The 26,300-nt window shown below is 39.3% G+C and overlaps 1 protein-coding gene and 1 long non-coding RNA gene across 2 annotated transcripts in view; one reads left to right on the plus strand and one right to left on the minus strand.

The window, feature by feature from the left end:
- Positions 1-2,549: 2,549 nt before the first annotated feature.
- Positions 2,550-26,300, minus strand: part of LOC118213579 — a 25,387-nt gene continuing 1,636 nt past the window's right edge. The window contains exon 3 of the long non-coding RNA XR_004762452.1: positions 2,550-8,191. This is a non-coding gene — a long non-coding RNA (uncharacterized LOC118213579). The remainder of the gene's footprint in view (positions 8,192-26,300) is intronic.
- The window catches only part of sp8b (sp8 transcription factor b), a 5,360-nt gene continuing 3,976 nt past the window's right edge, over positions 24,917-26,300 (plus strand). Inside the window, exon 1 of the mRNA XM_035392536.1 lies at positions 24,917-25,064. The gene's annotated coding sequence lies outside the window, so the exon portion shown is untranslated. The remainder of the gene's footprint in view (positions 25,065-26,300) is intronic.

A 26,300-nucleotide genomic window follows, 5' to 3' on the forward strand; every position in this document is an offset into this window, starting at 1 on the left:
ATTGCCCTAGTCGCTATGGATTTCCTTTCCTTTCAAGTGGGGTTGGGACAGGGGCGGAGACTGGTGGAATAAGGCTAGGATATTTCACATCCTGGGATGTGATGGAGGGGGTGACAGAGCGCCTGCGGTACTGACCAGGCTGGGTTTTGGAAGCCTCTGCCGTTTAAGAGGGAAACGACGGCGATGGTGGGGGGTGTACAGATGGGCGCGGGGGCCGACACCAGCCTGAGCCTTTGTATCCAGCCTGGTCTCTAATTACAGCTGATGACTTGGAGGGAGAGGGAGAGGGAGAGAGAGAAAGAGGGAGGGCGAGGTGGGGAGAGAGAGAGAGAGAGAGAGACAGAGAGAGAGGGAGCATGGGGGAGGGAGCAGAAGGGGACGGGCAGGTGACGGGACGGGGAAAGGAACCTGTGGCGGTTCCCGGCACCATCAGGCAGGACGTGCTTCAGCCTGACAGCTAATTAGGAGAGACACGGATTTCTCCCAATGTAACAGATGTTCCCTAATCACTCCAGCTACGGAGAACCCGGCGCCAGCAACATTTCATGCACAATTTAACTATCTAAAAGGAATAAAATACTTAATGCATTGTAAGGCCCACACAGCTGTTTCCCTCCTCAGCAAATCTCGCTGTCAAAAATGTGACATGTTTTATGTGACTCAAACAGGGTGTTTATAATGCATTAATAGGCGCCAAAAAAAGAAGGAAAAAAATTTGCAGCGATGCATCTGCCAAAGATTTAAGCTCTATCAATTATGGCGACGTAGACAGAATAAAAGACAGGATCTGCGTCCTGTTATTTCTGCTTCGCATCACTCAGCGTATCAAAAGTTCCTGCTCAAGACCAACTCGAAAAAAGTTTCACGCCAGCCGCCCACTGGGTCACAGGTGACAGACAACTTCTCTTCAGCAAGCGGTCCATATTTGTCACTGAGCATGCTCCACAAACAAACCCAACTTCCTCTTTATCCCAGTGTCCCCGGGAGGAGCGGGCTGCACGCTAACTTCAGAACTGCACGGTACCATAGAGGTTTCCTGAGGACAGAGCCCGAAACTGCATTTCAGCTTTTCTAATCTGCGGATTATTAACGGCTCATTAAGTTCTTTCCCATAATGAATCTTGAATACCTCTGATTATTTCCTTCACCATAATACCTGTTCATTCTTCAGCTTGCATTTCCTGATTCCTGAAGTGATATAGTAGAACATTCTCGATTTAGTTCGATTTTTCGTGTCTTTTCTATATGCAACTGTATTCTTTTTGTTCTCATATATGTTCTGTCTTTATTTTGAAATCAAATGAAAGGATAATATTGAGACTGAATTTAAGCAATACAACAATTTATTTATTTAGGATCCCCATTAGCAATACACAGTGTGCAGCTAATCTTCCTGGGGTCCGAACATAAAATACATACAATACATACAAGATTGTATAGTAAGACATAAAATCAAACAAACAGACAAAATAATACGAAACAGTAACATTAGAAAAATAAAATAAAATAAAAATAGTAATAAATGAAGAATAATAATAATTTTAAAATATATATATATGTACACTGTTCAGATGCTTACACAAGGACAACTAAGCTATGACCTGAAAGGTACAATTTATTACATTTTTGTTTGAATAATGAAATGTCACTTTTACACCTTTTTAATGTTTTTTTATATAAACACTTTTTAATGTTTCATGAACACACAGTACTGGCTGCACTACTTCCTAAAATACATCTGACCCCTACCTGTCACTTTCCTTGTTCTGCCTCAGTGCACACATGAAACCTCATCATCAAAACACAAAGAGCAAGCAAAGAGCCAATAATAACCGTTCAGACACCTTTCAATTTTTGCATCAAGTTACAAAGGGGTCCCCTGTGGGCACAGCAGCGGTCCTGCACGTCAGTCCAGCTTGCTTTACTGCACCTACCCTGTCCTTGCTGCCATGGCAACCGAGCAACACTATTTTAGCTGTCATTTTAAGCATGCCACAAAAATCGAGTTCTTGCCTACTCACACAGCAAAGTCTGGTGGAATTCTGACAAACTGTAAAAAAGGCTATTTATTTCATGTCAGTGAGGACACAAGGTTTTCACTCATGTAATTTCAACAACAGAAAGTTCCCAAGAAATTAAAATGATAAATTCTTTATTTTGAAAAACTGAAATATCAAATTTAAGAAATGTAATTATTATAGTTTAGTACACTTGCATTTACAGAATGATTCTTAAATGTAGATCTAACAAGCACCAAACCGTGCAGACCCACGGCGCACCTGTACAAAGTGGCATAAGTAAAACTTGGCTAACTATATAGCTAGCTAGCTATGGCATGTCCTCACCGCTGTAACGTTATTTGTTGTCCTCTGTGTGTCTGTATTGGTGGTACACACTAAGTAGGTTAACTAAAGTAGGCGAAACACTAACATGGTAGGGTTAGCTAAAGTAATGTTAGGCGAAAAAGCTGTGCTTAAAAATGTCGTGGCGTTCAAAGTGGTGATTTTGGGAGATGCACCTGCGCATGCGTCCTACTAAATGAAGCACCACCTGCGCATGCGTCCCACAGGTCGTCCGTGAGTGAGTGAGTGAGTGAGTGAGTGACCACAATTTGCCATGCATAGCCCATGGTGGCAGTTCCTGCACGTCGTGGAAAAAACAGCAAATGCATCAACGAGCAGAATAATTTATTCACATTTACTTCTATCAAAATCCATCAAAAATCTTAGTTGAAGCATACATATCACATAACTGAATTGTATGTTCAAATAATCATACTAAAAATTCATCCAAATATTAAAAGAACCTAAAAACAGTTTTGCCATCATGAAAAGCCACAGTGATAAATAATTGTTCTGCAGAAGACGGACCTGGAAATACATTTCAAATACGGTACTTTCTCACCAAATTTAAGATCTAGCATGGCTCCTGCCATTGAAACGAAAAGAGGTAAAATCATAGAAATAAATATAACATTCACCACTCAAAGGAGAGCTATTTCATAGCAGTATTTGGTGATATTATTCATTTATGTATTTATTTGGCAGACACCTTTATCCAGATAATAAAAGCCTGATATCCAGAGATAAAATCCCGTTCCTGATTTTCTGTGCACTGCTCCACTCCCACCCCGGGCCTCTTCTCTCCCTATCAGTGCTGACAGTGCCAGCATCTACGCAGCACGTCTTTTTTATCTGATGCACTAGCTGACAGGTAATCTAGCTGAAAGTTCCTACAATTGCACCCACAGATAAAAAAAAGAAAAAAAAAACGCTGGCTGATGAAATCTGAGCAGTTATCACGCTAACCATTACCTGTCAAGTCCCCCCGCTTCAATTTAAGGGTGCATCAATTTTCTGAAGAGGAAATCAAGGGCGAGGAAGAAAGACCAGGCAGATAAACAGTGACAAAGGCCCCCTTTCTACAGGGCTTTATTTATGATGGGAAGTTCCAGTGCAGGGACTAGGGTGAGGGCTTTATCAGACGGACAGATACATCGCTGATAGCCAGGGAGTCTTCACCCTTGATGAAGTGCCGCGCTCTGCCGAGGAAGATTTCCAACTGAAATGACTTTCCTCGAAATCCCCCTGAGATATGGAATCCTTGGAAGGCCACAGACCACCGGACGGAGTGACAGGCCAAACAAACATGTATCTTTTTCTAACATAAGCGTGTGTGTGTGCGTGCATGCGTGTGCGTGTGATTTCAGGCTGGGGGAGCGAAAAGACTGATTAAATCAGGAATATAAAATATTGTTTCTCTGAGGGCGTGTGGCATAGTTGTTTGGCTGGCATGTCAGTGCCAGGCCCTTCAGGTCTTTTGTTAAATGGGTGCATTGAGCATTTGTTTTTGGTGCTCTACTCTCTGATTCCTCTCATCTCTCATCTGCTTTCAGCCCAGTGCCCTGCTTCCCCTGGATCAGAATTCTCAAGTGTTCTTAGTAGGATTTTTACTTCTGGAGGTATACAGCTCCTGCATAGTAGTGGACAAAGAAAGGCAGACCAGGCCAGGCTAAATGAAGCTTCATTCCAGCTGTCAATGGGATTTGACACCTCATTGCATCTATTAATGAAATCAGTCTGGGTTACAACAAAATATCTTCTGGTGAGCTTCACTAGAACCATAATTTTATCAGTCCAATGTTCTGATTCTGTTTTGGCATTTGTCTGAACCATCAGGACATATTTTCAAACTGATTTTACATTGTATTTAGCTTAATAAAAAAGATCTCAGCCTCACTGAGTCTGGCTTCTAAGATGTCTGTAGTAATTTAAATTTACAGACTGGCATGAGAATGTATTTTCTTTATTTTTACTCCCTTCCTTCTTTCTATAGTATAGCATTATGATTAATTTAATGAATCACTGTGAAGTCATGAAGTTCAGGACAGTTTGAATTAATATTTACATACATAAACCGAGAAGAAAGTAAAAGAACAAAAAGATAATGTATTAGAGACAGGGGCAACAAAACAATAAATTAGCAACCACCAAGGCAATTTAAGGCAGCATTTCATATGAGGGTTGATGTTATGACATAATTACATCAGAAATGTATCTTCACAATAAATACTTTAATATTCTAGTTTAATTCCATTTTATCTTAATTTGGCTGGCTGTGTCAACACATAAGGATCACCCGTATTTTGATGTGCATGTGTTGCAGGCCTGTGACCGCCTAAAAATAATGGTGACTGCTTGACGATTTGCAAATCATTGTTTGAATCTAATAAAAATAGCCTGTCTGCTAAATGGACACGATGTACATTGGTAGCTCTGGCACTAGTCTTCATCTGGTGGATGCTCTGTAGATTTGGCAGTGGTTTTAGTCAGGATTCTCTGTGTGCTGAGTGCTGTTTGCATTTCGCGGTCCCATTGAACTGACATTTCTACAATGTTTTGATAGCGCTGCCTGAGGTGAGAGGTTGTTTGGAATTCCCCGGAGAACAGTTAACGAGGAAGGGAGATTGGATCCATAATTAGGTATGTTTTACTGTGGCTGATGGACAAGGTGGAATCTGAATTTGAAGCTCTGGAAAATTACCAAACCACTCCACATAGCATACCTAAAGCAAATGAACCTGTTTCAAGTACTACAGTGTGACCTGAGAGGACAGGTTGTGCAAAGCTGCAGATTCTCATCATAATGCACTTTCAGAAACCAATTTAAGAGAATGTTGATTTCCTTATTGTATATTTAAACATATTATTTTATATCAGCATTGCTTAGGCACACACTGATATTAAAAATGTAACATCCAGGATCCATAACACATATTTTTTATTGCAGCAAAGAGTGGGATTCTTTTGACTGTATTTTCTAAAGGCAGTGATTATTATGGCTGCTGTTAGTTACATACGAATAAGATGGTCAAAGGATAAATTATTACGGCTCAATAATTTTCATTGTTCTGTTTTGTAAAGATAATTATGACATTGGAACTGAATATAATGTAATGTAACTTAGGAACAATATATGCATGTGTGTATGTGTGTGTGAGTGTGTGTGTGTATGTGTGTGTCTGTGTGTGCATGTGCGTGAGTGCATATGTGTGTGTGTGTGTGTGTGTGTGTGAGTGTGTGTGTTTGTGTGTATGTGTGTGTGTGTGCGCGTGAGTGCATATGTGTGTATGCATGTGTGTGCGCACCTGCGTCTGTAAATAATTATCCACAATTGTTTATTTTCTAAGATGTTATTCATATAGAAATGGTGGCATATAACACATCCTGACAGCTGATCTTTAGCTGCTGATTGCAGCTTTGCAATGGATTGCTCTTTGTTAGTCATTGCTATTTTGCTTTAACCTCCTCCTTCTGTATTTTCGTTCTGCTCAGAATCACTAATAGGTTTTTGTTTGCTTTAACTGCTGCGATGATGTGTCTAAAGATAAAGACTTATTTTGATTGATTGACAAGGACCTCAACGGTGGAGCATTTCTCTACATCCAGCAAAGATGGCTACTTTCTTCTAAAAATGTGAGGCTGTAATTGATTACTAAAACCAGTTCCGAGTGCAAACCACACACCGAGTAATTAATGTATATGTTTTGTGCCAGTCATGCGACATGATCGAATCTGTTTGTTTTACACTAAAGTGAAAAAACATGCACAATGAATTACATCATTTAATAGGAGACAGGGACTGTCATAACAATGTGGGTAGAGCTTTAAGTGCAATTTGCTTTTTCTTATTTTTCTTTTTTTAACTAATGACTGAGCTTTGTACCACCACATGTAGCTGTCAACTCCTGTAAACAGATCCTCCTACACGTGAAGAGACCAACTCCTGCTTTCATCTCGCAAGCAGCACATTCAAAGAAAATTACTGTTTAGTCCAAGTGACCTAAAAAAAGATATAATTGCTGCTGAAGCTCCTGTCTGCCCAGCTCAAAAAGTTTTAAGATCATAAACTTTTGCCGGCAAAAAGCAGATGATTCTTGCTTCACTGTAACTTGAGTTTTTGCATGTGTTAGAAGTTCCAGGAGAAACTGGGAGAATTCATGTAAAATTTGGAAATACTTTGTACAATCAAAAAAGGTAAAAATAAATAAAATGACTGAGAATTAATTGCTTAAATGTCTGCATTTCGGTGTTTGTTTTATCAGCCCTACTAATGAGAAGAATAAAACCAGACACATTTTGTTTTAGCATCGAAAAATGCTGAGATGAAAGCAAAAATGATGTCCTTTGAGCAGGAAAAATAACAACTGCTACCACGCTCATAAATGACTTCACATACCCCCCAAAATAACCTGCTGTACTGTCTGCGGAGAAAACTGACATTTATCAGTAAATAAAATGGTGAATGTTGATTGAACCTGAGCAAACGTTTAGAGATTGTGCCGTACTAAAGCCAGACCCTGTCAGGCCATTAACCCGCCCTTGGTGTGTCCACGTCTCAGGATACAGGAGCAGTTTGCGTGTGGTACGTCAGCTCCTCATAAAGCTCTGCTCTCCCTTGCTGGGAAACATGCCGGAGGAGTCACGCTTAATGAGATTATCCCAGCATGCTCCTGACATCCCTAACATCAGCAGCAGGTCCCACTGTGACAACCATCGCGGCCGTCTCAGGGAAATTCCGCCTTCACGCCACACACAGACATCGCGCCGTGCTGCTTACGCCGTGACCTGTACAGAATTCACTTCAGGATGTCAATACTGTGCATGCATACGCTGTAACCTTTGACCTTTTAGCTCAATATACTTCGCAGCAAGCGTGCTTTGCAATTTCATGTTTAAAAGCACAATCTGTAGGAAAGCATAAAACTAGCCACACAACAATGCTGACCTCAATTTAACTAAACTCTTATTACCACCTCTACTCCCAGCAAACAAACATATATGTACCTACAGTGGCTTTGTGGAGCAGTTAAATGTCTGGCCTTCAACAATAGGCTGCAGATTAAATTCCCAAGTGAAGCATTGTACTATGAACAGGATATTTAAACATTGTTCAAGTATTCATCTGTATACTGGATATATGAGGATATTAAGCCCTGTTGCTTTTCCCTCATAACTGTATTCACAGACACAGTAGTCTGGGTGTTATATACCAAATACTGCAGATGATGCATAGTAAAAGACAGCAATGTTTAGGTAAGTTCATTAGTCGAATTTAAGGACAAAACACCCTAAAGCACCCCATGAAAAGACTGCGTCCCTGCATCAGGGCATTGGCCGAGCTCGTAAATTCTGCCGTTCTCTCCGCGTGCGTACAGCACATCCCTGTGGCTGAAACCTGTGAGCTCGCAGATCACCGGGCAGGACCGCGGCGATACATTAACCCACCATTAGGGCAGATTTAAGCCCCTGCCCACCAAACTCCCCACCCCTGCTCGCCTGTGGCCAGGTCCCGGGCCCTCGGATTACCCCGACATTAAAAAGGAAGTCCCCCGTGGAGCTGGTAAAGAGCGGAGAGGGACACAATGCCGGGGCCAGCTTTCTCACATCCTCGGCCCCAGCTCTCAGCAGTGCGTGAATGACAATGGGGGGCTACAAAAACCCCTAAAAGCATGAATGTCCTGCCTACACAGGATATAATGTAGGTGGCTGTGACGGGGCCTCAATGATCTGACAGGTCAGCCGAGGAGGACGCGCACAAAGGGCAGATAATAAAGGAGATTCCTGGGGTCAGCAATGCATTGGGCTTCCCTCCTGGCCTCCAGCCCTGGTGCTCACCCTCACGGCCTGCACTGGAGAGAAGAAGAAAGGAGAGAGAGAGAGAGATAGAGAAGGAGAGAAAGAGTGGCAGAGAGAACAAGAAAGAGAGATAGAGATAGAGAGGGAAACAGAGTGAGAGAGAGAGAAAGAGAGAGAGAGAGAGAGAGACTAATGACATGGAGATTCTTAGCCCAAGTTTATTCTTCACCAAAGTTATGGTCTGTTGCCAGTTGTGCAAGACCTTTTAATGGCATTTTTCTTGTGTCCTAATTTATTATTATTATTGGATGTTCCCAGTTTTCCCAGTTCTTGTTTTAAGATATTCTTATAGCATGGCCCAGTCAGTGAAAAAACAGAACTTAAAAGGAGTTAAAAATGGATGATGTCATAATTTTGCTTTGCACATCAGGGTAAAAAGAAAAGAAAACCAAAAAAAAAAGAAAAACCTAATAGGTCATTTGTGCCATGCTGACAGATTATTGTCGACCGCAAAGCTTTACCTGACACAATGGAATACCAGAGATTTCTTTTAAACAACACTTAATTCACTGGAACACGGGGAAAGGATTAACAAAAAAGAATTGCTGAAACAAATTCTAGGGTATCAAATGGCATATGTTCGTGTCTAGGTGTGAGAAACGGTCACAATAACTTCTTTAGTCACCAGATTCTTCTCTCCAAGTAATGGATGTGTGCTCTGAATGCTTTGGCCGGGAAGCCCAGACTTAATGCTCCCAGTCCGGTTAAAAAAAAAAATGTTTTCAAGCATATGAGATTCAATACAAGCTCTATGACAACACTATACCTCAAAACATGCCAATGAGTACCCAGTCTTAGTTTCATTTACCCAGTCAATACCCAGTTGCATTTAGTTTCGGTTCTTTTTATACGTCACTAACAAGATGCAAATAAAATCTTTTTTTCAAGATGACAATAAAATTTGGTTCTTCATAACTCCTGACAGAAAAAAACGGTTGTGGAACTGGAATGCGAAACTAAAATCGTCTAAATTAATAAGAATATGATCCCTGAAATGCAAAACAGTGCAAACGCCCTGCCCTTGTGTCACAATACATAATGCCATTAGGACCATTTCAGTTCTTCAAGCATACTGTTCCTCCCAGACAGCCTCTTGTCTGCCCTGCACTGTTAATCTAATTAAAGCAAATAAACTTATAAGGGCTGATCACCTCGGTGACAACGCGCTGTCGGAAAGCTAATTTGCTCCCTCCTGGTCCCTCCTGAAACAGATAATACTATTTTATTACACAAAGGTCACTAGGGAAATTAACTTCTCGACCAGCAAATAAAAGAAAATGCACCTCCCCAGAATAACAAGTGTTTCCTGATTACATTCAGTCGGGACAATCCCACTAGGACACGACGATGACCTTTCTCCCAACTCCGCAGGAAATAAGCAGGGCAAAAGCAGGCCTACCCAATGTCCACGAAGTACATATGCTATATCGTAATATGAATTGGGAGAGGCAGTAACTACAAGGCAGATTCCACAGGTTATCCGTTTGAAGTCAAGTAATACATTGAAAAAAGGATGAAAAAGGGAGATTTTCTGTTTAGTCAATACAAGCGCCAAATCAGAAAGGGAACATCAGCTGAATACAAAAAAGGTAAGGACAATATAAACAAAACCCAGACACACATGCATGAGTGTTGCATTCCTAATAAACCATCAATATTCACACCTTGCATTTCCACAAGGAATTGGTCTGATAATCACATTTATTCACCCACAATCCATTTCACTTTACAAAACTTGGTGACAATATGTATTTGTTTGCTATTTTCTATTGTGCTTCTCACAAAATCATTTGCAATCAATCATCCATTATTTCAACCATGTACCATTATATTTTCTTGCTTTCCTTTGAGCGAGCAGCAATCTCAGAGACTGCGGTCCATGGCTGACCCCATAAGACAGGTCAAAGCGATTCCCCTCATTATGTAAATGGGGGGAAGGAGGGTATTTACTGAATTGTTGCTGAAAATAAAGACAGTCGCACAGAGAAATAATGAAAGTTTGCATCAAAGTGACAAAAACGGCCTGAACTATCGCGCGTTTCAATCAATGGAGACTAAAGTAAATAAAAAAAACCCAAGAGGGAAGATTCACAGGCATTGATCCTGGCTCCACACAGACCTAGCCGACACTCTAAGGTTTGGTCCGTTAATGCTCGCGGTCATTGACAAAATCAATGAAACTCATCCTTTCAATAGCATCCAATTATCAGCACAAAGTAAAGGCAGTCTTCCTCGATAAATCAGAAAACTTCATTGAAAACAGACACGGACAAGATAAATGTTAATTGAAATGCAAATAACGCTTAATGCAGCACTAAAACGGCCTCCAATAAAATCAGCCAATTTGAGATGCATACACTTCAGGTAAAAGTTTGCCGGAACTAATACTGTTTCAGACATGATCACTGTGTTAGCGGTTTCTACATCATCAAAATTAACAACAAAAGAGCAGTATTAACAGAAAGCATTCTAAAACCAAAACTAAATGAGACTACACACACACACAAATTGCGTTAACCTGTTAAACCACTGCTGCAAACATAAATAAAACATTTTAACAAATGAATAATATTTTAATCTTTGAAATGTCCCAAGCTCAAATAGTCATCCTTTACCACTTCTCATGGCCAACAACAAAAAACAGTTCTATTAAGATACCGTCATACCAATTAAAGGCAAAATAAACTCCCTCCCCTTCATTTAATCACCAGTTTGTGTCCCTGGATAGACGCATTATAAAGAGGGTAGCTGCAATGGTGTATAACATCAAGGAGCAGAACTGAACAGAACAAAATCTGGGGTGGAGTAAGTATTCGAAAACACCAGCTTTAAACTTCTGACTATATCCAAATTACTAAAGCATAGATTGCCTGAAGTTTAAATTTGAGGTTTAAATTCTAGCCTTAATAGATAATATTTACTGAGAAAGAAGATGTACACAGTACTGAGTTATAGGTGCACAGAGCTTTATGGGAGTCTGCTCTGGATTGTGGGATAGGATGCAGAGATCATTAGATTAGGGTCCCTAACATGGTGAGAAGCAGGCACACAAAACACACCTGCTGGGGAAAAGCACTGGGAAATCTGCTCTGTGCTAAGGGGAGTCATTCCGGGCTAATGGCGGACCTGTGCGTGTCCGTGTACAAAGAGGAAAGCCACAGGCCCATTGCTAGGATGTAAAAGGACCTAATGCGGCTGACCTCAAGCTGAGGTTTCTAAGGGGGCGGACCAGCTCCAGCCCTAATACAGTTCAGGGGCCATAACCGAATCTCCCCACAGCTGTGCCTGCTTACGACCACAGGTGTCCAATAGATACCCTGCATATGCACGGCCTGGCCATGGCGACGGTACGGTGTGCACTCTGCTGTTTTCATAACCTCGTGTAATAATCGTTAATATCCTGCCATAGTTTGTGTTAATTAAAAAGAGCTACAAGCTTAATTGCAGTTAAATGTAATGATGTTAGATCTAATGTTCATTTGTAGGGATTCATCTATCATCATCTCATTACTCAAGACTTGCTGGATCTAATCAGATGGAGAGGGAAGCCTTATCCCCTTGTCTCTAATGAGTTCTTATAGTTCATTATTCAACCTGCTCAGATAAACACAGTGCGGCAGTGTAAGCTTCAAAAGCTGTCCACGATAACATTGGGGAATTTCCTTTTAAAGTCATAGAAGATTATCTATTTCATAGGATAACCATCGCTAGCAGCGAATTACATTTTCCAGATGCATTTTCACTTGGTTGTGTGTGTGTGTGTGTGTCATTCTGACTACACATGAAAAAGAATCACTGTGCTGATTGATTATTCTTATTTATTTATTTATTTATTTATTTTCAGTGAGTGACACTGTGAAAAAATGTGTTGACATTTTAAATTAACAATGAGTAAAACCATTAAATTCTTCCATTAAAATTCTTCAACTTTTTTCAAGGTCTGTTTAATTTTTCTGTTTTGAATGTTTTTGTTCCCAGTCACAGTCCATGTTATCATGCTAGTGACTGAGCCATCAATTATTGCTAAATAAACTCAGCCAGTATTCATTGCTAATCCGTGTTCTTGGGCTGATAGGATTATATATGTTTCATCCCTGTACTATTTTGTACATATTTCTAGCATCTCCAGTCATATCCTTTCCACAGCTGCCTGAGTTGGGAGACTTGGCAGATTTAGCTTCTTCTGGGTCCCTAATGTATAATGGCCTACCTGGCTCAGTAGAGCAATCGATTCTAAATGGATACATGTACAGTTTGCTAAAGATGATACTGTCATTATTTCGATATTTTCACTCAGCCAAGCTGAGTCAAACTCTCCATGGGGTAAACTCTCTGAACAGAATTTTCCACAATACTGCGGTGAGCCACCAGATTGCACAATATTTGGTTCACATTAGAACTGATTATTGCATAAAGGGACATAGGAAAAAGAAGGGTTGATTACATACATACATACATACATACTGTACATGCATGCACGCACGTATGCATGCAATCAATGATGGTATTCAATACAGCTACTGTATTGCTTTATCTTTAAACATGATTAATGCATGTAGGCCTACGTTATACATTTTATATTCATACATTATTCCATTTTTGTTCAATCAGGTTTCTTCTGAACAAAGTATGAAATCAAATAGTTGCTTTAATTTGTTAATCATAGATAATGACAAAGCAGTTCAGTGATTAGATGGAGTCTCCCCTCAGTTACAGCCCTGTAAAGCAATATAAAATGGGAGTGTGCATGCTGCAAGCCTTTATATCAGCACGATTGTATATGTGTGTCCAATGTTATTTCTTCAGTGAGGCATCAGCAAATTAGAATATAGAGCCCAAGCCCTGAAATAGGTTTAAAAGCCTGGGTGCTCGAGCTCCGTATCTGCAATGTAACATGGGAAATATGGTAAATTCACAAAACTGAGCAGGGATTTCATGCTTTTTAATGTGCGCCGGCATCTAAATCAGCCCAAGTGTGGCACCCCACCAGTTAACACTCATTGTATTTGGAGGGGTGACTGGGAGGAGAGGAAGGGCAATAGGTATTACTGTGTTAATTTATAGGTCCAAGTGAAAATCCCATAAATCAGCACTCTTAAAGAGATCGTCCCCGCAACTACTCTGACAAATCAAGTTCTGGTACACGGATAAATTGATAGAGAGTGGGATTTATTCAACAGTTTTTTTTTTTTTTAATTTCAGGAGATATTTTTGCATCTCTGGTCTGAACATGTCTGGAGAACATTACCAATTTACCAACATTAATGAAGTTGGTAAATTGGTAATGCTCTGTTCTTTCATGATGAATTTGGTATTTCTGAGAATGTGGTATTCCAGACTTTCTCGGTCGCAATAGCCTCAAAGGTGTCTTTCTACATTAAGAAAAACACCTTTTTTTAAGAAGAACAACACTTTTTATGTCTGTTTCATGCCAAAATGTACAGTGTTACCCAATAACCTAGACTCATTCATGCCTGTGACAGCGTGTCTGTCAGTCTCCCCAATTCATTTTCCTGTCTTTGTCACTGCCTACTCACAGATGGGGAGGGGGAGGGAGGTGCATGTCTGCCGTTACGTGCATTGATTAAACACACGGGGGCACATTCCAAAATGCCCACACTCCCCCCCGACTATACAGTGCTATATTAATGCACCTCCCTGGATGACTGAGCGGAGGAGTTTGCTGTTCACACGTTGGTCGTGGTGTGGAAGGGAAGAAAATCAGATTAAACAATTAGTGTCAATTAGCCCTGGCAAAATCGCTCTACAAACAATTGGTCTCCAGTGCCCTGCTTAATTACAGCCGACTTTCAGCTCCTTATCAAGAGACTCGTCGGCTGTGATTCATGTCCGACTCTCCGCTGTCCCCCTGGCGTCATCAATTATCCCCCTGTAAACAAATCCCTGATAATAAATGACATCAGGAACTGGGCCTTATTAGCATACCCTTATTTATGCATGTCTGCTGCCTGCAAAAACTGCAAGAGATCAAAAAAGCCTCATGATTAGGAGGCTGGACACTGAAGGCAATTGGCAGCAGGGAGAAGAAAAAAAAGGATGAGAAAAATCAATTAAGGATATCAAGCAAAAAGGGTTAAACAGGATTTGGTTCTGAGGAAGGCAGAGGACGTGAGATTTTCTTGTGCTGCGACCAAAAGAACTCTGTGGTAGAGAATGACCAGGAAAGATCGCTCTTGCATCTAATATATATAATAGAAAAAATAAATATTGGGAACAGATTTTTTTTTGTCCTTTTTTTACTCTAAACAGATATAACGAGACAATACTAAACTGATGGATGTCTGCAAGAAAATTAAAATATCAACAATATAGTGTCTGAAAAAATGTTTTTCTCACATGCCTTTTTAACATACCCCACCCTACCCCTTCATGGTCTGTAGGGAGTGAAGACCGCCACATTGCTCTTATCGTAGTGATGCAGTGAATAAATAAATCAAAGGCCCATGTGGAACACAATGGAGATACATATGGGGGCATGTTCACACTGTCCTGATACAATCTGTGTCACCTGACAAGAATGACCATAGGGAGTGTCTCTCTCTCTCTCTCTCTCTCTCTCTCACATACACACACACACACAAATGCACACATGCGTGCATGCATGCACACACACACGCGCACATACAAAAGCACACATGTATGCATGCACGCACACACGCACACACACACGTGCACACACACGCACACACAAACACACACACACACTCACGCACACACACACACACACACACACACATTCACAATGTGTCAGGGGAAGAGACAGCAGGCGTGATGACATGTTGAATTACCCCTGTGATGTATGGCTTAATGAACCCCTTGTGTTGATCACGCTCCACATTAATCAACAGCCATGAACAGATTCCCTTATTTTCTCAATGCTTCCCTGATAAACTGCAATTTCATTTAACCTTGGACAGCAACTTTAATAGCTTCCACAGGACAACTGTCAATACTTCCCTGGGTATACAGTGATTAAATTGCAAGGCTAGATGTGTGTCGCTGCTCCCTCCTTGTACCCACTCCATCCCACCCTGCGCGTACTCACAGACACACACGCACACACACACACACACACACACACACGCACGCACACACACAAATCATAATCTTACTTATATTTCAAGTTTTCATAAACTGGTTGGTCCAGAAATGTCAGAGTGCCAGATGAATTTAAAAAGCCAATCATGTGTATAAGGGCTATTGTTTGACAGATACACTTTATGTATTTAGCAAAAGAACAGAATGACACAAATGGAACATGTTTGAACATTTTATGGAGACAGTGAGAGACCTGTTGATACACCTGTGATATGCTGATTTCCTGAGCTCTCTGGTTGCAGGTAAGAATAATAAAGTGTGGCTAATATCAAATAAAATGACATCAAATAATTCCTGGAGGTGGAGGAGACACAAAAAAGAAAAGCTACTCTCAGGATGTTACGCTAACATAAGTTCTGAACTTTTACTTGGTCTACATTGAGGCTTCCGTTCAACTGAACTACATCAGCAATGGATTTAAGTATTATGTGCTTTCAATTTCGATGCAATACTATGAGATTCTTTATTTTAAAAAATATGCTATAAAACAAGAATACAACAAAAACAGAAAAAACCACACACACACACACACAAACACACAGCATGGGTGGGGAAAATGCTTTTTATATGCACAGAAGAGACGGGTTAAAAAATATAGACCTGTAGCAATTAAATTCTCCCAGAATAATCATAAGCTCAAAGCCTGGTGACAGTGATGCTTAGTGACCTAGGCTCCGACATAATGATTTCCTGGGATACCTGCCCGGTATGCCTGTCAATTTAGCATAAATTATAAGCAAAGAGGAAGGATGCTGCCTGATTAAAAACAATAGTCAAGGAAGGGAAGGACAAAGGAGCCTACAGATTGTATGATAAACAAACCTAATGGAAAAAGACACTTTCTCTTCAGGGAAATGGTGGCCTGAACCCTAATTAAATCATTCTGGTTCCTGCTGTTCAGCTACTGTTTATATTGTCTGAGGGAGCACAGAAAGAAACTTTCAGAAGTGAGTCTATCAGTTAGATAACACAACTTGGAGGACACAATGGCAGGGTAGTTATTTGTACGGTACACTCCATTTAGTAATTTATGACAGATAATTTAATTAGATTATGAAATTTAACATCACATATAAAATCTATGTATTAAATATTATATGCACGTATAGCTGGCTTTATATTATTTAAAAAGCAATTAATTCTTACATACCATATTCTCTCTTTCTGACATTTTTATTAAAGCAAACACTCTTCTAGAGTGACGTACACAGCGTACAGTATATTCTTTTTCCATACAACCTAGTTATACAGCTGGATATTTACCGGAAATTTCAGGTTAAGTATGTTACTCAAAGGTACAATAATAGTGCCCCACCAGGGATTCAAACTGATGCTGTAAAACCAGTTCCCTAACTGTTATGCTACACTGCCACCCTACTCATAATAAGTAAGGCACAGTAGTGTGTGCCTTGTATGTTTTTCAGGGACACATTCTGAATAACAAATAATTTAGCCTAAGATTAGGTATTACCATACAGTAGTGACCCATTAACACGTTACCCATTATCTATTCTGCGTCTGTGCATCATGCATGTATAGATAATAGTTCCTCAAACTATTCCAGCTTCATTAAAACATATACACATAATACATACACATACACAGCACACACACACGCACGCACGTACGCATGCATGCACACACACACACACATAACTCTTTAAAGAAGTAAAATAAGAAAATAGGATACATTCCTTTAGCTACAGGAGTTATTACTGAAGTACTGTGAATATTGTATCATCAGCAATCTCTAAGGCTGGAGTTTCTGCTGTTGCAGAAAAACAACAAAAGAGTTCATCCTTGTCCCCTGTTGCCCTTCTGCTATCAAACTAACAATGAAGGCAAACATTTTTTTCTCCTCCTGTGCCTCTTGCTTGCTCTCTCCTCCCACACTTCAGAAGTGACAGGCAGACACAGACTTCCACAGTTATCCCGGACGGACAAAATGCCTTGGAGAGGATAATTACTGGAAGTTCAAAAACCGGGGCTAATCCCAAGTACTTAACTTTATGTAGCTGCCTGGCGTATTTGTCTCCGAGACTGCTGGCCATATTGACAGAGAGCAGAGCTTTGCTCTCAGAGAGTGTCAATAAAATGACCGGACGGCAGAGACGAGCCTCAGTAAAACTACTTTTAGAATGTTTAAGTTTGTCATTACCTTTCTGACTCTAATATAAATCCACATGAGGGAGGGCAATTTTCGGCTCCTAAACCCTCAGAATGTAAATAAATTGGACATGCCTTGATACATATACTTTTACCACAGTTGCTACAGTAGTTGTTATTGACAGCAAACATGTTTTCTTTTTACATGCTATCACAAACAAGTGCACTTACAAAAACTATCATTGGTTAACATACTAAAGATTTTGCTTGGGCAAACTTTTTTGCAAGTCTATCTCCATCTCTTGAATAATCTATCACAGAAAACATATTACAGTTTCTTCCTTTAACTAATATTATTTACTGAATGCTTTTAAACGCTTGAGAAAAAAGATTCAGTTGTCAAGAAAATTCTTGTTCTGGATGAAAGCGAACAATACAGATTGTTTACAAAACAAATCCTTCAATCCAAGGTCTGAACAAAATTTGTTTAAAGAGAATATGAGGAGACAAAGTCAGAGAACAAAGCTACCAAGAATAGAATGAGTACTGGTGATGATCCTTTCATTGATCTGGGAACGTGAACAGAACCGTGCCCGTCAGAGATGACCCGCCCAGACAATGGGACGACAAGAAGACTGGCAGAGTGATGCGGAACAGGGGCAGCCCATCCCCAGCATGACAGCTGTGGCTGTTCTGGTCCTGGGCATGTAGTGGACAGGGCAGGTGCCAGGAGCAACCGTTACCACGGCAGCATTGCCAACTACTTCCTCTGAATGTCTTTTCACCACTGTGCGCACTCTTTGGAATTACTACCCTGCTTGTTTTTCTTTCATAACTACTTTCGGTGCAAATTACACAACACAATAGACTGGATCTAGTGCCATTTATGGGCCCATATGAATCTTTCATGGAAATATTGTTTATAGGTCAGAGTCACATTGTTATCCTTGTACTTTAAATCATTTATAAGACAGATCAATAGCACTGAAAGACAATTTGTTATTAACAACGCATTCGCTGACTTTGAATAATAGATATGTTTCTTTATAGTCATTGTTATTTGTTATTCTAAATGGAAGAAAATTTGTTGTCAGCATGAGATTTCATATCAATTTCTCATGCTACAGTACATTTCCTCTTTGGTTGAAGTGTACTCAATTATATTTATATGTCTTTAATGTCACATTGGAATTTTTATATGTCCTATAATTTTACTACTTGTGCAAGAAGGCAGCAGAGACAATGTCAGCCATCATGTTGGTTACATGTTCTCAAAGCTTTAAAATGACTATAAATACCAAGTACCTGTTGACTATAGTATTTAAAATTCCAAACAGATATTATCACCATCAAACATCAGTGCAAAACAGAGGCTTATGAAGAAAGGATGCTTCCTCTCTTTCCTGATGGGTCTATCACCACTGATCTTACTGATCAGATCCAAATTCCCTTTGGGTCATTCGAGACTATTTCTTATTTTGTGACATGCTTTTTTAATGTGTATTTGGAGCACACATTCTTGTGATTTCCATGTTAAAACAACGCATTCGATCCAATCAGATTTAAGTTTTCATCACTGAAATGCAGTTTCTCTGCATTTTACCCCCAGTGAAAACTTTAGACATGAGAGTGTTTTAGAGTGCACTCCATTTACCAGCCAGAAGGGCTCCGGGCCAGGCTGACAATTCCAGAGGCAGCTGGCTGATCGATCCCTGACAAAGGCCCAGAGGTTAGGGCAGTCAAAAGATTGTTAACTGGCCATTTTATCTACCAGACATTTATATCATTCTTTACGGTCCAATGCACCCCCTCAATACAGCAGTGCTGCACACCTGTGCTTCGATTGTCCAAGTGCCTGTCAGCCCCATGTTTCAATACTAAATAAATAAAATTTAAAAGATTTTTAAACCTCACTGGCCGGAAAATAGCCAATGTTTGGATCACTTTCTCAGCCCACACAAAGCAAGCCCATACTGTCAACATACAGAATTTGACAGGGTACACCTACTTTTAAAATGGAGCCCAATCTACCCACAATGCAATTTGTCCATCATCTTGAGTAGCAAATGAGCACATTTTAATATACAATGTCAGTTTGGCTGAAACAATGAAAAAGACTAAGTAAAAGAATTTTAAACTTGCCCACTACAAAATGAGGGTGAAGATATTTTCTGTTTGCAATGAGCGATAAACTACATTTAAGCCATCATGAGAAAGACTAGCACGAGGCATTAAAGCACATTTAAGACTTACTCAACTTATCCGACTTTCCGACTAAATTATGTCAGAGATTTCTTTGTTCTGTAACAGTTCTGTAACATAAATGTGTGGCATTACTGAACATAGATCCCCTTAAATCCATTAACATTTGAAATATTTTCCTTCAGAATGCATACAATTGCAATTTATTCAACAGTAACAGGGGCAAAAGACAGTTTCTGCTTCCAAAACCTAGCATATGCTTTAGTCATCAGTCTTCACAGTATTTTACTTTACATTCACATTACACAGCATATTAATTTGATTAAGAAATTTTTATATATTTTGGTCATTAAATGAATACTGATGAAATAGACTCTACATAACTCAAGATGTATAAATGTCTATGTAACTTGCTATTTACAAATGCAAATGCAGGACAGAGAAAGGCACAATAAGCCAAATTGTACATTTAATAAGTAAGAAATGATTGCTATCAACAATCACAACTCCTGCATCCACAAAAAGTTAACATTGTGGTGACCAATAAGACATTCACTTTACTTTTTTTCTTGGTTACTGAAAATTCTGAGAGTAATAATGATTGCCAAGTTTAAATTTTAAAATGTTTCAAAATGTAATTTTGTTCAGTTTTGACTGAATTTAGACTCAAACAGTATGCTAATTTTAAAAGTATTCAATCATTAACCAGTCTGCACTAAAATTGTATCTGTGTCTATGGTGTCTGTTGTGTGTGTTTTACATGTGTATAACAGTTGCATGTGTGTACATATGAATGTGGGTGAATGCAGAGTTTGTGTGTGTGTGTGAGTCTCAGAGTGTATGGGTGTCTGTCTGGGCTCTGTGTCTACATTATGTGTGTGTTTGAGAGTATGTGTGATTGCTCCTGTTTTCAAGTGTTTCAGGGTTCGTGTGAGAGACCGCATGTGCGTGTGTGTGAGAGGTGGTGTGTGTGCGTACGCGTTTGAACATGTGTGAGTGTGTCTACATGCACATCGTGCATGTATGTATGCATGTGTAAGGATGTGTTTGTGGCTGTGTGTGTGTGTACTGTATGTGCATAATGGTGTAAAATCCTCTGCACTGCCATGCGTGTGCTGTACATCAGAAGTCAGCACATGGAGCTCCAGCCCCCACTCTGGCTCCCCCTGCCTCTCCCTGTCTCTGGCAGAAGAGCGGCCCTCTCTGGGGCTCACCCAGGCGGAGAGACGCTTCCTGAACATCCTTTGTCGCGCCATTTGGACTCTTGTGTCAGTGGCACTATTTCTCCGGACTCACTTGGCAGCTTACACAGCAGACGGACATCTGCTCTACTCGACCTCCCGGCAAACGGATGGAACCGCGATGTGAGCAGAGCAGCCATTTAAGCCGTCACACTTGTGTCAAAAAAGTGGCACTTCCACAGATCCACGCATAAAATCACATTTATGCATTAAGTTCACTTAGCTGTGATCAAATAATTCTATTTTTTAAGATACGTATTTTTTTTAAACCATGACACAGTTTAGCCATCAAACTGATCCCAGCTGCAATCATAAACTGCTAAGCCATTGTAGAAAACTAAAAAACCTGCAAACTCCAAACCACAGAAAGGGATTCACAAAAATAGTCTGGTACTTTAGAATCACACCTCAGAACTCAGTGTAAATAGTAAAAACTAAATTGAATAGACTTAATAAATAAAAAAATTTGATCCATATTTGCATTACTTATCTGAAAGTTAAGAGTACATTGCTAAAAGCAGATAAAGAACATCATAGTCACCACTCAAGTAAAATAGGGAAGTTATATATAGAGTCTAGCTATATATCAAAAGGAATTTTTTTTTTCCCAGTGGTGATAAGTCAGATGCAGAATTTCATCATGCCTCATTGCTTAAGGATAATTCATAATTTATTTTCTTTGACAATGCAGTATAATTGCCATTCTAGGGGCAGGGACTGTGGTAAAAGAACACCGGCATCTGTTTTTTAGCACTGAAATAAGAAAGTTACACCTAAAAATTAGGCCGGACATTATGGCATGGAATTGGTTACATGTTTGATATAAAACATATCGATGTCTAAATTGAAGTGAAATGTATTGCTGTTGTCTTATGCCAGTTTTCTTATGGCAGGATGTTTGTCCCTGTCAGAATCCACCAGAATGCCTGCGCCATATTAAGCAACCGACTAAATGTTATCACACCATTACATATAAGTTTGTAGCTACCAATTCTGTACTCCCCACCAAGAGTACTGAGTGTAAAAAGGGGAGGCTTAAATGGTTAATATTCCATCCAAAAGTTAGATGCTGTCTTTTCAGTCCTCTGTTGGTGCATATGCCTCCATGTGCATTAGTTACAATCCTCCCTCTGTCTGTTGATAGTCACCTCTCTTAAGTCACTACTGTGGTGGCCCCCACATATCCCTGGCCAGCTTGCACGCGGAGTGGCCTTTTGTGAAGAATTTACAACTGAGACTTACTACAGGACAATTATTTAGGTTGACTGAAAGCGCTGACCCTAGGGACCGATGGGACATCTGTTAAGTCCTGGTGACGTAGGTTATACCACTTCAAGGAAAAAGGCTGTGCAGTTACTGTAAACTAAAAAAAACAGATTTAAACGCTTCGAATAAGGGGTAAAACTGGAAAACAAACTGTTGGTAAATGTTCAGTTTCATGTATTTAATATCATATGAACATAGGCAGGCTCTATTAACGGATTTTAATACAGAAAACTAGCGTAATACATGCAATCAACAGTAGAATTTTTAAAAGAATACGCAACATAAGATGTCCGTTCTGTTCAACTGACTCAAGCACTAGCCTACTTGTAATGTTTTATTCTTTGAGAATGGAAATATATTTAATAATTGACAATATATTTAATATGTTTATTTAAGCCACCATGTAGGCTATTAAAAGAAATAAACAAAGTATGTGCTCGCTTTTCTTCCAAAAATATTTAGGTTACTCTAAGCTGTACACTCACTTGTAATGCAGAGCAGCTTATAGCCCTTCTCGACCTGTAACACGACTACATCCTCGGGGACAACTGATTGAAACGTCGGGATAAGAGCAAACCGGGGAATAACTTGAAGGAGATGTTAAAATGATTGTGCCTGTACTGGCCGAGGAAAATTGATTGAATGGTTATTTGTTATTGTAAATACAGTAGGCTATAATATTACCGTTTCAGCTGTGATTTGAAGACTACACCTACTACAGTTTTTTGTATCTATCCTCAGAAAATACTCATCGTTAGGTTAGACTGTTCATGACCAAAAGGCCTATTCGTGATAAATACAAAATCGTGGATTTAATGTTTCACAGTGGTCCAATTAGTAATTAATTTGCACTTGTGTTTTTTCTCAGGTACATTTTTTTTAAATTGAGCTTAATCTTAACATGGAATACAAATGCGAAGCAAGATACCTAATTGTCGCTCAAGTGGGCGGTCACTAAAAATCTTGAAAACAACTTTTGCTTTTAGTACGATCACCTCAAATCTGAAGTGTTGGCAAAAACTTTTTAGGGCAGCGATTAATCACTGTATTCAAGTTGATATAGCCCATAGCCTATACTGCATACAAAAAGCACAAAATGGAAAAAGAAACAAAATCTCTCCCTCTCTCTCACTACTATATATATATATATATATATATATATATATATATATATGTGTGTGTGTGTGTGTGTGTGTGTGTGTAATATTAAATATGTATAATGTATAACGTACTATATATATATATATGGTAGTCTAGAAAGCAATTGCTGCTTTATAGTTTTAAAATTCGTTTTAAAATTCAGAATTTATTTTTAACCCAAACATTTGGATAAAATTCCGTTTCCATCAAAATGTGTGATGTCATAATTGGAATATACGCAAAATATTAGTATTTTTATATTTTTTATTCATTAGTTCCCCTCCAAATTAAACCTTGAAATATGAATATGCTATAGAAAATGTATAGGTTTATGCTGTTTTAATTTACCACTCTGAAATACAAGACAAATGAAGGGTAGTAAATGAAGTAAATGGCGGACTTGTGTAACTTCAGAAGACATTTATGTATACAAAATTAAGCAACTATAACTAGGCCTAAAACAAAATGGTCACAAGGAAATCACGCGTTTTCTTTACAGTGGTGACCATACAAAGAAACTTCCACTTACAAAATAGGATATATTTCCTTTCCGTTTAAATTTTGAGGTGTTGTGTTAGGTCTTGATAAAAAGAAACACCCTTCTGGGAGAGTGGGGGCTCGTCCATTCTTCTTATACAATTATTCACATTATTTTATGCTAGGCTGAGCGATCTAATTTCTCCATGATCAGCTAATTGCGGTGGCAGGTAATTACGTGCAGTTTACGTCGCAGAGGGCTTTTACAAGTGCCCTTCGGATTATTGAGTTGCTTTGTAAATTACCATATTTGAAAAAATCTTCTCGATCCATTTCCCGGTGCAGAGCCTAGTTTCTTTTCTTTTCTCTCGGCAGAATTTTTCGAAAGCACGCGATATTAAACACATTTTGTTCGTGCTCAGTGGTCCAGAATAACGCGGCCATTATGGCAATGAGTGGGACAGGTTTTAAGCTTGATTTCATGATGGCAATATAGACCATACATGTGGGAAAAGAAGGTTTTAAATTGGGACATCTGTTCAATGGGGCTTACAGTTGGGCCTGACCGAAAAGAACAACCTGCGCGCCACCTTTTGAACTTACAGGAACTCTTAGTTCGCAAGGTTTACTGGGGTTCCTGGAGTAAGCTAAATAGGCTATGTGGAGCAATAATATACCGTTTAAAATGCAAATTTATACTCTGGGATGATAAGGAGAGAACATTGGTGTTTTTATTGGGTGCGCATTTGAAGTTTCTAATTTTTAACAAAACAAAACATATAACAATTACAGGCCACAGTATGGGCCCAACATGTTTAAAGTGACCCCTGCTTAAGGGCCAATATTGGTATTTATAGCATAGTTAAATGTATATCCCTTACATGTAAACCAAACTACATAGAAAAAGCAATGCAGAAAGTTCAATCTTTGTGTCACATTTTTTCTCAATCTGAAACGCCAAGGTTCTTTCAATCAACAAAGGAAAGTGTGCTGCATCAAGTGGCTGCGGGCTTCTCCAGATGCCAACCTATCCGTGAATCTTTAGGTAAATAGCCACCTCTTCAGTCTCGCACGTTCCTTTAAACCTTGTCGAAGGGCTTGAACACATGTTTTGATTACACCAGAGGTGGCCGAGCCGCTCCTCAGTTAATCGCAATTAAGCTCAATTCCCAAAGTAATATTTATCTTCCATGTGCTGCTGTTGTAGCAGTACACCGTGTGGAGGAGATACTGTGCAGTCGTCAGATTATAGCTTACATGCTCCTGTAACTGGACACGCCGAAGCTTAATCGATAATGCTTCTGAGAAAAACACGGTACGTAGACATCTAATCTCTAAAATTTCTGCTTTGCATTACACTAAAGTACAATTGTTCAACTTCAATTTTATTACGACGGTAATGGGGTCGGGAGGCGCGTTTACCTAGCGTTACACGGGGTGATGGGAAAATCCAGAAGGCTAGCTCCTGGTAGACCTTTAATGTGTCCTTCATAATATAGTTTAGGGTTTGGAGTCAGATTATGTTGGTTAATATAATCATTATTGATGGGTTGTTCTCGTAGTAATTACAGCAGGTAACGTTATCGGTTTTTATTTGTGCTGTATTCAAATCAAAATGTTATTTTTACTTTTCGAATGTGTACGTTCATTTGCAAGTGCAACAGATGTTTGGAAAAGTAGTTAAATCGCTACAAGTCCTTAAAATTCCACTGTTTGTTTTTGTGCACTTAATTTGTAAGCACAATGTTAAATTTTCGAAAATTAAAAGATTATAGTTTTTGCCATTGTAAGCCTGTCTTAATTTCTGCAGCTGCTTTTAGAATATGTTAAATATTCAAGCTGTTTGGCAAATTGAAATAAAATCATTGGACTAGTCTTTCATGTTTTACCTTTTAACTTTCATAACAGCTGAATGAAGGCTATGTAGCCAATAGCACTACATAATAATAATAATAATAATAATAATAATAATAATAATAATAATAATAATAATAAATACGCTTCTCGCTTTCCACTTTATACTACTCTCAAATTATACTGTTTGACGTGTCGATAGATTTTTTAAAAATAATCATAGGCCTAATATCATGTATAATTGTTGCCTAAACAATGGCCGTCATCGAACATGACTTTTTGAAACATCTTGTGATCCGCGTTGATATAGCTGTTGTTTTGTTTTTGTTTTAGGTTTAAGAGCCATCCTGTTCCCCTTTTTTGTTTATTCGGCCATGTCTCGAGTTGATCGGCCATTGTAAATTACACCCAAAAAGCTGCTGTCCAAATCGAAGAAACAGAGAAATTAATCTGACCCCCCATCCATCATAGTGTGTAATAAAGGAGGCGACATGGGTTAGGCAGATGATATGATGAATAATCCGTGGTCGTTTTAATTAACTTTTCGCTGTCCTGTAATGACCAAGCTGGTCAACAGACCCGGTCAATAAGCATGTTAATATCAAACAAATAAAACTGCAGATGATTAAAAACCTCCCGCTTTATTAAATTTGAAATTCAAATGAAATTTATGCCGTACATGCTCACGGCATAGTAA

This window comes from Anguilla anguilla, chromosome 1, assembly GCF_013347855.1.
Source record: "Anguilla anguilla isolate fAngAng1 chromosome 1, fAngAng1.pri, whole genome shotgun sequence".
Classification (NCBI taxonomy): Eukaryota; Metazoa; Chordata; class Actinopteri; order Anguilliformes; family Anguillidae; genus Anguilla; species Anguilla anguilla.